The sequence below is a fragment of the Mus musculus genome, chromosome 17 (genome assembly GCF_000001635.26).
Source record: "Mus musculus strain C57BL/6J chromosome 17, GRCm38.p6 C57BL/6J".
NCBI classification, from domain to species: Eukaryota; Metazoa; Chordata; class Mammalia; order Rodentia; family Muridae; genus Mus; species Mus musculus.
Genome location: NC_000083.6, coordinates 47,914,490 through 47,927,563, shown reverse-complemented (window position 1 = coordinate 47,927,563; position 13,074 = coordinate 47,914,490). Strand labels below are relative to the sequence as shown.

Here is a 13,074-nt window from a genome sequence, read left to right as displayed (position 1 = left end):
TGTGGAAAGTGTAAGCTGAATAAACCCTTTCCTCCCCAACTTGCTTCTTGGTCATGATATTTGTGCAGGAATAGAAACCCTGTCTAAGACAGGATTCCTGTGGGGGAACCCCTCCAAACTGACACAAACTGAGAGAAAGGACTCTGAACTGGCTACTGTGACCAAGACATTGTCTGTTCTGTTACCTTCTTTCAAGAGGTCTGTTTTCTCCCCTGAATTGCCTCAATTAGGACAAGATGGGGTCTTCTGACTCCCTTGGGCTTCCCACTCTGACTCGCAAATTCCACAGTCCCGCAGGGGACTGAGTAGGCCTGAGTAGAGGGGTAAACTGAAACGAAAGAAAAAAAAAAGCAAAAGTTATTTTCCCAGCATGCCCTGTGGGAGCAAGGAAGGAACTGTTGTGGCAAAGTAAGGGGGCAGAGTTCTGTGACGGCGCACACCTGCCTTCTCTGTCCTAGTCAGTCTCTCATTGCTACTTTCCCCTTAGCCCCTGTTGTAGACAAGATGGGAAGAAAACTTTGGAGCAGGGTCACTAGCCCAAGGGTCCCTGGTTGTCTGTACACCATGATGCCACTCAGCTGCCTCTCCACACAAGGCAATACAAAGACCCTCCGGTTCAAGAGCTCCAGAATAAAACCCTGTCCGAGACAAACTGCTCCGGTTGGAACTGCTCCATCCAGCTAGGGTGTAAACTTCGACATGGCAAGTGTCCTTTTGGCCTCAGTTTCCTCCTAGATAAAGCAGAGCTAACAAAAGATCTTCCCTGTGGAATAATCATGAAGATTCAAGAGCCAGCATACCTGCCAGGAGGTAAGATTGACATGGTAGCTACTATCTAGTCCTTGACTTTGGTTGTTTGTTTTGGATTAAAAGATGTTTTAAAAACAAAAAAAAAATAACAATTTATTTTATGTGTGTGCATGCATGCGCAGAAGTCAGATAATACTTTCTTTTTTTATTAAGAATTATTTATTTATTCTATGAGTCCACTGTTGCTGTCTTCAGACACACCAGAAGAGGGCATCGGATCCCATTACAGATGGTTGTGAGCCATGTGGTTGCTGGGAATTGAACTCAGGACCTCTGGAAGAGCAGCCAGTGCTCTTAACCGCCCAAGAGAATACTTTCAAGATGTGGGTCCCAGGGTCCAACTTTAGGGAATTGATAGGTGTCTCTATCCATTGAGCAATCTGACCAGCACTGGTTTGGATTTTTGAAACCGGGCCTCTTGTAGCCCAAGCTGGCCTGGAACCCCATCTGTCGTTAAAGATGACCTTGAACTGCTGAACCTTCTGCCCTTACCACCCAAGAGCTGGCCACTACACCTACTGTCATTTGAGTTTCATTTCTACTGGACCGGTCACCATGCAGTCCAAATAAAAGAGCTGGGCTGTGGGCGTGGCTAGGTGGGAGAGCTTGTGTTTAGCACTTCCGGAGGCGATTTGCTCAACGCATCCCGCAACGCAAATACCTAAACAAGCTGCACAGCAGCCCTATCCAGCTTGACATCTGTGTGTCTCCAAATTTCAGCAGGGTCTATGTTTGCCCTCTTTGTGTCTGTCCACTTGCGCAAACAGAGATGCTTCAGAGCTGGGTTGTAACTACCACCTTTCAGCTCCTGGCCCACGGAAAAGGGGCAGAATAGGTGAGCAGAAATTGCTTAAGCTGTTATCTCAGAAACCCGTTTTTGTTGTTGTTGTTGTGTTTTTTTTTTTTTTAAGAGTTTTCTCCAAAATATGTTATCCCCAGGAAACCAGGCCCAGTCCTTACCCAGTTCATCCTCCATGGGGTCTGCCTGCCCTTGGTCACCTGCCTCAAGGTAACCCGAAGCCAACAGGGTCTCCCAGAGTCACTGCCTTCCTGTGCTCAACCCATAACTTCTCTGGGCAGGGTGGGCCAAACACGGAGGGTCCCTGAGGCGTGCCCCTCACCTCTTCACACACCCGAAAGGGAAGATGTTTGGGTAGAGAGTGGGAGGATTTTTTTTCTCTCTCTCTCAGTTCTCCACCAGTCTGAGCCTGGCTCCTGCTACCCAATTTAGTCCTCCCCCTCGGAACCTGGGCCTTTCCGTGCCCGGACTTCCCCCTCCCAACCCAAACACACACCAGCGTCCCCAACCCCACCCCCACCCCCATCCTCACGGTCCCCCTGGGCACAAGCGGTATTCAGGGACGCCAAGTTTTGTTTACAATCTAATTTGTTCAGATAATTGCCTCGACTTTGCTCTGTGCTTGGCCCGCGTGGATCCAGCCTGAAGCCCTTTCTCCATCGGTTCTCACAGCACTTTATAGGAAATTCCCCTTTGCAGACCGAGGCGGCAGCGCGTGCGCGCCGGGATGGGAGAAAAGACTGTTCACAAAGCCCAGAAAGAGCCTCCCCAGCCCCAGCCCCCACACAGTGGGGAGTCAGAGGGAGGCGCGGCAGGGCCCGCGCTGGACGTCGGCTTCGGACTGGGGGGGGGGGGGTCCTGACCACTCCCCGCGCCAGGCGCAGCCCGCCCGAAACCAGTGAACCGTGTGCCAGCAGGACTTGGCCGTACCTCCAGGTTCCAGGAAAAGGCCAGAGTTAATAAAGCCTCCCATCGGATGGGTCCCCAGTCCACTGTGAAACTCTACGGCCTATCGACTTTGGCAGATCGGTAGCCCCACGTCCCCATTTTTTCCTTCCCCAAAGTTTGGTCCACGTGGTCCTCTTCGGCTTGCCGCTGGCCGCCTCTCAGGGGGAAAAGTGGCTGCACCTGCTTTAGGCGAATTATGGTAGCACTAGAAGTTAGTCTCCCCTCCCTCCGCCGCTCGCTCGTTCGCTCCCTCCTCCCTGTCGCTCGGCGCGCTCCCTCCTTCCCTCCACCCCTCCGGTCCCCCCGCCCGGTGTGCCCCGCCCGCGCGCCGATCGCTCGCAGCCACTCGCAGCCGGGGCTCAGTCGCAGCCCCTCGGAGTCCGGAGCCGGTCGCCCCTACGGACCGGACAGTGCCACCAGCTGCCGGGACGGAGCCCCCCAACACGCGATCAGGGCGCGGCGCAGGCGGCCGCGGCGCGGCGGGGAGGAGCCCGGGCCGGAACCAGGGCTGGGCCGGGGGCGGGGACGCCGGGGTCCCGGAGCCCCGGAGCCGGAGCGAGCTCAGGAGCGTCGCCGGAGCCCGGGGAAGGACGATCGGAAGCTGGAGAGAGCCAAGCCATCCTCCAAAGTGCGATGCCCCCAAGGGGCTAAGGCGCGCGGCGATCGGCGCTAGAAAGATCGCTTCGGAGCGCAGGGGCAGCCCCGGCGAGTGGCGGCGGGCCCGGGCTGCGACCCGAGCGAGCCCCATGCCCCGTGCGGGCTGACGGGCCGGAGCCCGCACTGAGCGGCCGGGCCGGACAGGTAGGTGGCCGATTCAGGGACCCCAGGGATCCGGGTGGGGGCTGGGCCGGGGACTCGTCCAACTCCCTAGCTCGCTCACTCTCTCGCCTGCTCCCCGGCTCACTTTGTGTTTGCAAACTGCCCGCCCGAGGCGCGTCGGCCGCCGGAGGAGCCCGGCCCCGGGCCGGAGCACTTTGTTCCAGCTGGGCCGGCCGCGGAGCACTGACCCTGGTGAGTTGAGAGACCCTGCCCCCGGCCCGGGCCCCCAGCCGATCGGAGCTGTCTGGGGAACAGGTGGGGGCTGAGGCGCGGGGCTGGGGGGCAGCGGGAAGCTGGCCGGGGCGGAGGGGGGGCGGCTTGGAGAAGCCACTGAGGCCCGCCCTGCCCCAAGAATCTGGGCTCCGCCCCCTCCTGGCCTCGCTGCTGGGAATGGGGTGTTAGGGGGCGCGACCCCCCCTCCCGGAGTGAGACAAAGAATACTTCCCGGCCCGGACTTTCCTGAGCCGGGAAGGGAAGTGGTGAACTGGGATCCCCCCAAGTCCAGTCTGCACGGGACTCCCCAGGACAAACAGAAAGACTTGAGTCTGTGTGTGTGTGTTGGTGTGTGTGTTGGGGGGGGCAACAATCTCAAACACCTCATCGCCTTGGTTTGTGGAGGTCACACTTCGAAAGTGCTGAGACTAGTCAACCTCCCCCCCCACTCCCGCATCTCTTAATCAGATCTGAGATAAAGCGGAAAACTTCTTGGGGACTTGAGAGAGACTGGTAATGGCCCCTGTGATTTATTTATTTATTTATTTATTTATTTATTTACGTGCGCCGGAGCTGATCGGTGGGGAACTAATCTAGTGGATACCCTCCTCATTCGGACAGAGCTCCTGCGGGGTAGTGTGAGGTTTGAGAGTGAGGGAATAAGGTAACGGAGAGTGGGCCCAAGGCCACCAGAGATGAAGCTGCCGGAGTGAGCAGTGGAGTCCATTCCCCCAGACTGAAGACTCTGGTGACTCGTGAGACAGTCTCCCCAGCGTCCCTCTGGCCCGCGGCCATCCTCCGCGGCGCTCAAATCTTGCACTTTGCTTCTCCGTAAAACTTGTACTTCTTGAGCTTCACTGGAGGAGAACCTGGTGGCACCCGGTGGTGAGGTGTCCTGGGAGACCCGGGGCCGTGGCCACCTGTGTGAAGGAACGTGTGATTTCGTGGGACGCGGATTCTGAGGCAAAGGCTCTAACCATCACAGATTGACCTCCTCCCACCCCCCACCCCCCACCACCCCACCCCGAAACTGAAGCGACCTCGTGAACACTCTGCTATTGCATCCGGCGACTCTGTAGGTTGGGAGGTCGGGGATATCAGCGGGGTTTCTTTCTCTCAGACAGTGCCCCTCTTCTTTGCACCCTGGGCCTCTTGCGCCAACACTGCCCTGTGGGTTTCCAGGTTCCCTTCCTTGGCACCTGGGATTTCAGATATCTGGAGATCAGCGCTTGTGGCGTGCACCCCTGCACCGGTCCGGACCCGGCGGACCGCGGCGCTCTGATCCGAGCTGGGTAGTGGACTTGGGGGCCGGGAGGAACAAACCTGATTCCGAGCCATCGTTTGGCGGTTCCGGAGCAATCCCAGAAGAATTTTGACTAATGCGGGATTTTTTTTAACCTCGAATTTAAAGCGTCTTTGCCCGGGTTGCAGAGCACCCGCCTAGATTGGCAACCGACGGTGTTGGGTCTGTAATTCAGGGTCGGGAGAGAGAATGCAGTTTCAGCGACAGTCGCTGTGGTTTGCCCGAGTGTCCCATGAAAAAAGGAACGGGTGGTCCACGCTGTTCCGCCGCTTCCTGGCGAAGCTTAATCTTCCATCACCCCCTTCCCATCCCCACCCACGTGAATCTCAGTGGGTTGGCCCCATGGCCTAGGTACCCGCCGCACCGGCATTTTAAGCCCCTGGTTGATCTCAACCGGGGAGCCAGGAGGAGGCTCCTGAAGGGGAGCGGTCGGCCTCAGACGACCTCTACCCGCCCCCGCGGAAAACCGCTGTAGGAAGTCTGCAAGCTTTTCTTCTTTCTTTCCTTTTTTCTTTTCTTTTTTCTTTCTTAATTTTTTTTCCCCTCTCCTTAAACTTGAGAAACTTCTTCCTTGCTAGGGTGATTCAGGGACTGTTCTCTGGAGCTTGGAGAGACAGTTCAGTGGCTTGCTGACTCTGAGGTGCTCTGAGATCAGTGTAGACTGCAGTGGACCACCAGTCTAGGCTGTTGGGCAAGGTGGCCTGGGTATCGGGGACTGTTGTGCTCCACCCCACACACACACTCGCTGCAGATCCTGTGCTATCCGAATCTCAGCTTGTGGGGATCACTAAGTGCCTGATTGTTTTGTTATTGGTGTGTTGTGTTGTTTTCTGGGCAAGGAGGGGGAGACTTGAGACATTGTCTCTTCATGTTGCCTAGGCTGGCCCCACCACACTCAGTATGCTTCTTTTGCAGTAGCCTCTGGGATGCTGGGATTACAGGTGTACCACACACACTCCACCACGGCCCCTACCCTACTTCCAGCCTTGGCGGTAAGATGGAGGAGACCGTAGCTAGAGTCTCTTCTGGCACCAAGGCTGGGCCCCTGGGAGGGGGTTGGAATTGAGGAACCTCTGTACGTGGGGGAGCAGGGCTGGTCAGGCCAAACTTGTTGGGGGACTTGCTCCCTTTCCTTCCTAGAGCACCCGCCCCTTTCTTCTACCTTTGGACAGAAACTTCCTTTCTGACTGTCTGTCTGGTCAGTCCCATTTTGCTAGGAATGTGCATATCCTGCTGGCCCCTGACTCCAAACACACCTTTGCTTAGCAGGGGAGGGCCCCCAGAGGATTGGAAGAGAGTGGCTTTCTTTGATCTGGTAATTTCCTCAGTGTTTGCTGAGTTCCTACCCTGTCTAGGCAGATCCCAGGCTGGGTACTAGGGTACCCTTGTGCTGTCATGGGGTGGGGTGGGGGTTCTGGTCTGTGGACCTCGGATTCCTGGAAGAGACAGATATGGGGTGGGGGTGGGTGGGTGGCATGGGAGGGGTTTGGTTTCAGAGGACTGCTTGAGGGAAGGGAAGGGCATCTCCCCCTGAAGCCGTCCTTTCTTCTCTACATTTTAACCCTTCGCTACCCATAGTACTTTTTGGAAGGTTTCCCTTCCAGACACAATCTGCTTCAGCCTGAGCCTTTATTCTTATTCCCTAAGCAGCAGGAGATACTTCCCTCCTTTCATGGGGCTTCCGAGGTTCTCTGCCCCCATTCTCTTTCTTATCCTCTCTCAGCTTCCCCAGGCCCAAGGCAGCCATGGGCCCATCTTGTTTTGGTCCGGATCCTGTGCCTCTATTGGCTGAAATCGCTTCCTCTGAGGTGGTTCCGGAGCCCTAGAACCTGAGGCACAGAACTCATTCACCTCTAGGGCCATGCGTGTGTCATAGTGAAAAGGGCTTTGGAACTTAGCACTAGAGATAGGGCTCTGGGGAACTTAATTAAGCTGCTGGAACCTCCATTTTCTTAGGTTATAAAGTAGGTCAACAATGCCCAGAGTCGAAGAGCGGCTTGGGAGTTGAATCAGAGGTAAAGTTCCGCAGCCCAGCAAGTGTCTGGCCAGCCAAGGGCCGTCCACTGACGGCCTTTGCTTCATTTTCTTTCTTTTCAAAATTAGTCTACCAGCACTGCCAGGCCACTTATTGGGCCGAATACTGGAAATATTGGAAGTATAAACCTTCATTTTACAGGCTGGGAAATGAAGCCAGAGAGAGGTGGCAACTTGTGTGAGGTTTTCGCTCCTGCTCGGGTGCAGAGCTAGGACTAAAGTGCTCCGGAATGACCAGGGTCTGGAGCCTCTGCTGTGGGTAAAGGAGAAGGGCAGGAATAGAGGGGCTGACCACTCCTTTCAGCAGCCCGGCCCGGCCCTCTCTCTCCCTGATGTGACTGGACTGTATTTCCTGCTTGCCTTTAGTAAGGGTGGGCTTTCCCTGCAACCACCTCCCCTGCCTTGTCCCTTAGGCCTTCTTCAGGTGCTAATAGAGGCAAATGCACATGAGATAGACTCCTCCAGAAGGCTGAAGAGAAAACATTACCGGAAGCCTGGTGTCTCTTCTTTACAAAAGGGAGATTCCTGCTGTTTGAGAATGAATGCTTCTGTTCTCATAGAAAACTGTCAGGCAGAGTCACAGATTTAGGGACGATTACTGAACTGTCATCTCAAAGAGGCAAGCACCTTTCTTGCCAGGAGCCTGAACGTGTTGGCTGTGGCTGTCCTTCCCATCCCCGGCTGGAGTTCTCTGTGGAAATGAATACCTTTGCTTACTCCCGGTTGGACCAAGCCCAGGCTCCCAGGAGGAGCCCTGCTTCCTTTGACCTCTGACTTTGTGCATATTCTGGGCTCTCTCTGAGGGACTGGGGGACTCTTATAGGCTGGAAAACAAGAGCACCCCACACAAAAGGTCTACTGCATTGGAATCACAGGGTCCCAGGACAGATGGACATACACAAAGGGGAGGGGGGCTGCAGGGGAGAAGATTCATGGCTTTGCTATAGGTAAGTGGATCTCTCTCTCTCTCTCTCTCTCTCTCTCACACACACACACACACACACACACACATTCAGTTACCTGCAGCAAAGCCATGAATCTTAACTCCAGCCCTATTAGGCTCGTGCCTTCAGCCCCAGATGTCGCCTCATCGCCTGAGTTCCTTCTTCTTTTCCGATGCCTCCGGATGGCTGGATTGCATGTGTGATGCCAGATAGCAGTGAAGGGTAATTTGCTTTCCCGCTGGGGTTGGTTCTGATGCATCTGACCCCAGTCACTACTGTGTAAATGTGCTGGGGACCCATGGTAGATTTCCTCATAGTAGGACAGCATGCAGAAAAATTGTTTGAAGTAGGGAATGGGGCAGAAGCAACCCAAATCTATCTTATCTATCTATCTATCTATCTGGGTATGGGGCATGGCATGTCTCAAAATTCTGACTGGCAGGCAGGCAGGCTGAGAGGGAAAAGTGATGGCTGCCAGGATTGAGGCTAGGACTTGGGAAATAGAGACAGGCTTCCCAGCATGTCCAGTCTCTAAACCCTATCCTTCCTGGGTGCTGCAGACACATTGGAAAGACCCAGAGAAGAGAGGAAATGAGAGGAGCTCTCTTGCAACTCAGAAAACCCAAAATTGAGCAAGTAGGGGGAATGTGGATCATGGAGCTGGTTGCCAGGACGAGAGGCCAGCTGGGGTTCTGACAGGACTTGTATGTGGGGCCGGAGTTCTTGCCTTGCCGCCATCCCATCCCAGCGTGAGGGGAGAGTGGAGGGGTGGGCAGGTAAGGAGGGCTGAGTTCTGCTTTTCTCAACCCTGCTGAACCAGAACTGGCTTCTGAGATATAGTTCATTCTGTCCTACATTTCTAGGAGTCTGAATTTCTAGTAGACATTAGCCTGAAGAAGTCAGTCCCAAAGAGAGGGACTTCTTCCTTTTCTGCAGGGATTCCCTGTGTGAAGGAAGGAAAAGGCCCAGTCCAGGAGAATTTGAGGGGAATAATGACACGTTAAGATGCACCCAGGGGGCCGGGCGTGGTGGTACACGCCTTTAATCCCAGCACTCAGGAGGCAGAGGCAGGTGGATTTCTGAGTTCGAGGCCAGCCTGGTCTACAAAGTGAGTTCCAGGACAGCCAGGGCTACACAGAGAAACCCTGTCTCGAAAAACCAAAAAAAAAAAATGCACCCGGGGTCCAATGAGGGGTAGCTGCAGGAAATGCTAAGTTGGTGGCAAGGCAGGGTGGGCAGCCAGGGGCCAATGGCACTTGTGGCAGTAGGCTGTGCTCAGGGTCTTACCTCTGGTCCCCTGGGACAGTCTCCCCTGGGTTTACCCCCAGAGACCACAAGCTGCCTGCCCTTCCTGATTGGAGCACACTAGCGTTGGAAGCACTGAACGCTTCCTCCACCCTCCTCCCGCCCCAAGAACATTGAGCATCCTTGTCCCTTGATGGAAGGTCACATATGACGAAGGCATGGGCCTAGGGATGCCACTGTGCATTTTGGGTGCTCAGACTTCATCGTCTTGTAGTGCTCAGCTCAGCTCTTTGCTCCCAGTGCTGAGGGGTGACTTTATGGGTCCTTCAGATATTCTGTGGAGGGTCCCTGAAAGGCACCGCTAAGGATGGGCAGCTCACTGCCTGGACTTTGGCCTGCTGTTCTCTGCTGTTATCAGGTTTCCTGCTGTGCAGTTGATGATTGGGCAGAGCCTCCTCTCTCTGGCCTAAACTTCTTGAGGGTGCGCACAATCTTTGTCCCAACTGTGTGTCCCTGGCCCACTGCCCCTGAAGGGACTTTCTGAAGGGGCGCTGTGGAACTCAGGGCAAGAAACCCTGTGACTCTTCGCCAGCCTCCTCTCTGCCAATTAGACAGGCAGAGGCTGATTAAAGGAGTGCGCTGCCTCCTCCTGCCTGATCCCCATCGACGAGACTTCCCTTCATCAGAATCTCACATCCTCCAGAAATTAATTTGATGCCTCTTGTTATCAATTAATTGAATCTCGTTGGGAGAGAGAGAGAGCTCCGAGAGGCGGCTGCAGCTTGGCCCTTATGTGTTTCTGTCCCCCACCCCACCCCCACTTACCAGAACAGCCTAACCCCCCCCCCCACACACACACACACTCTTTCTTCCTGCTTTTAATTTCACATATATTTTAAAATTGAGGCGCTGCTGTGCCTCTTGGCCAGGTTTGGCTTGAATGGCTCCCTCCGCCTGGGTCCTGGCTGGACTCACCTTTACAGACAGTCTTCCTCTCTGTTTGGTTTCTCCTTAAACAAACAAAATCTCACCCTTCTGGGTTTGTCTCTGACCCCGATCCTGAGTGCTCCACAGACTAGAACCTGGGAGGGGGTGGGGCAGCTACATCCTAGTTAGGGAAAGAGACACACAGAATAGGGAATCTCTCATCAACTTTTCTTTTTTAAACATCTTGTTTGTGTGTGCACACATGAACATGTGCCATGGCATGTAACATGTCCAAGTCCAAGTCCAGCTTTTGGGAGTCAGTTCTCTCCTGCCGCATGGGTTCTGGGAATCAAACTCAGGCTGTCAGGCTTGGTGACACGAACCTTTACCTGCAGAGCCCTCCCACTAATCCATCCTCCCGCCATCTTGTTCCGCCATGTTTAGGAGTTATTTAGAAGTTGTTGCCCTTGGCAACACTAGTCCGGACCTCCTATTCCAGCGTCCTAACAGCTAGGTTAACTATCTGCAGGTTAACCAACTCTCAGCGTCATTCAGAAACATGTGGAATTCCCTGGTCATCCCTTGAACCAAAGATGATAGTGGGAAGGTTTTATAAGATACCCCTGTTCTAGGATTTACAAGGAAAGACTCGCTTCGCATGAGTTCCCAGTCAGACATCCTGTGTGTCAGATATTTACATTAGTGTTCACAACAGGAGTGCAATTATAGTTATGAAGTAGCAAGGCAATAATGTTATGGTTGGGGTCACCACACACGAGGAACTGTGTGGTGGGTTGCGGCATCCGAAAGGTTGATACGCATTGCTCTACAGCCTCCTACTGATCTGCCCCACATCCTGCAGTGGCTTCCAAGGCGTGATTATTATTGTCATGACAGCTCAAGGACCCAGGTCCCCGGAGGTGATCTGACTTAGCTGGAGTCACCTGTCCACTGGAATGTGTCTCTTGAAATGCTTCATTATTCCAGGGGGAGTGGAATATTGCTACCTATTGACTAACTTCACCCCTGGTGACTTTTGTTGGTTCCCACACAGTCCAACCCATGGTAAGTGTCACATAAATGCTCCCCGCTTGGGCTTCCTCTGGACAGTCAGACACAGCCTGCCTTCCTGTGCAGTGAGATCATATGGAGACTGACAGCTGCTTCTCCCCTGGCCCCTTCAGTGGCTATCATAGCTACTGAGGGTGTCTTACTTAGCATCTCTCTTTTCTTTTATACGTATGGGTGTTTTGCCTGCGTGTATGTCTGTGTACCATATGTGTGCCTGACTCCAGCAGTATCCCTTGGAAAAGAGGCCAGTGCTCTTAACCACTAAGCCATCTCTCCAACCCTGGATATTCCCCACTCCCCTTTCTCTCTCTGTCTCTTTCTCTCCTTCCTTCCTTCCTTTCATTTTTCCTTCCTTCCTTTTTGTTTTCTTGAAACAGGCTCTTACTGTGTACCTGGGGCTGGCCTTAAGTTCATATATTTCTGTCTCTGCCTCCCAATTCCTGGGACTCTAGAAACTCAAGCTGGTTAGCATATTTCACATGGGCGTATTTAGCTGATCTCAATACTCTTTAAGGAGACTTGGGGTCAGGGCTGGGTAGAGAGAAGCTGCCTCAAAGACTCTAGAAAGTCTTTAGGGCAATGTCTCAGAGACGATGTATAAGGACTCTTGATCAGCTCAGATTCCCTGTGCTGTTGCCCAGGAATTGACAGTGGAGCACGGCTCTTGTTGGATTTTGGTGGTGCTGGGACTTGAACCAGAAGCCATTAAACTCCATTCCAAGTAAGTCTTCCTGCCTTTCTCCTATGAAGTGCATTTTAAGGCCCATGCCTCCAGAGGCTGTGCAAGTCCAAAAGGAGCCACCCATCCCCATCCAGGTAACGCTCTCCGTGGTAGAAATCCTTAGCATTTACTTCTTCCCACCCAAAATATATCCTCCTTGTGTGGGCAGGAGCCCATCATCTCCTACCCATTCCTCCTGGGATGAGATTCCCTCTCGCTAGGATCTCACATCCTCATGAAAATAATTTGATGTCTCTTGTTATCTGTAAATGGATAGGGAGGAATGGTCCTCTAAGACTGGGATCACAAGTGGGTTCTGGCCTACGGAGACCTAGAGAGAACAAGGCACTTCTGAAACCAGTCTTGGTGCGGGGTCAGAGAGGTGCAGAGGTGTTCAGCGTTTTGTATCTACATGTTGCTGTGTTTTAGATGTCCTTGAATTCGTGCCTAAGATCCTTCTGAATGCTGTGCCTAGAAATCTGGGGAGACCGAGGGGCCAGGGCTGGGTCAAGGGCCACGGAGTACCAGACCAGGTGGTCTGCTGCAGGCCTACAGGAGCCCTCGGTGCCAAGGGCACCACCAGAACCAGGCTCCAGACAGGCTCCAGATGGTCACTCGGGCCCTGAATGGGTTGCCCCTACCCCTGAACCAGCAGGCCCCCCACGTAAGACGTCACTATTTAATTAGCTGTGTCTGATTAACCAAACTTGGCATTAGGCTCCTCTTGCCCTCATCTTTCCCAGCTCCGAATCAATGGCTTTGATATGCTAATTAGGGAGTAATTTAATTTCAAAAGGCCGCAATTAACAAGGGTGTTGTGGACATGCTGTAGTTAAGCGGAGTAATCTAATTTGCATTAGTAACAAGCAGGGACTAATTAGAAGCTTAATTAGACACTTAGATGGCTCTTATGTTTACTTTCTTAATGAGATGGAGTGGGCTCTTTGGTTCTCTCTCCCTTCTCTCTGTCTCCGCCTCTCTGTTAATCCTTCCTTTTGGTCATGGTAATAGGAAGGAGCTTTGAATGAGGCTTCCTTGCCAGGGTCTGGTGGGAGCATTGTGATGTCCCCATTCTCCTGGTAAAAGGTGAAATGGAGAAAAAGTGTCCTGTAAAATGTCTCAGGTCTGTGGATTTGTCACCACTCGGGGTGTGGTGGGGTGCTGGGAAAGATCTGGGGCTAGATGGCCTTGTTAAGTTTGTTGTCTTTGAAGACTGGTTCCTCTTTCAGAGTGAGCCCCC

General features: G+C 53.5%; 1 protein-coding gene and 1 long non-coding RNA gene across 9 annotated transcripts in view; both read left to right on the top strand.

The window, feature by feature from the left end:
* Positions 1 to 724: 724 nt before the first annotated feature.
* Gm46601 lies at positions 725 to 2,090 on the top strand. The gene is made up of 3 exons (XR_003952247.1): positions 725 to 810; positions 1,531 to 1,645; positions 1,750 to 2,090. It is a non-coding gene; the product is annotated as a predicted gene, 46601 (long non-coding RNA).
* An 841-nt stretch (positions 2,091 to 2,931) lies between these two features.
* Foxp4 (forkhead box P4) overlaps positions 2,932 to 13,074 on the top strand; it is a 57,500-nt gene continuing 47,357 nt past the window's right edge. For 3 of the 8 annotated variants that reach the window (NM_028767.2, NM_001110825.1, NM_001110824.1), the window contains exon 1: positions 2,932 to 3,358. The gene's annotated coding sequence lies outside the window, so the exon portion shown is untranslated. Of the gene's footprint in view, positions 3,359 to 3,464; positions 3,569 to 13,074 lie in introns of those variants that run through there. The other 5 variants (XM_030250108.1, XM_017317686.2, XM_017317688.2 and 2 more) reach the window with 4 other exon arrangements.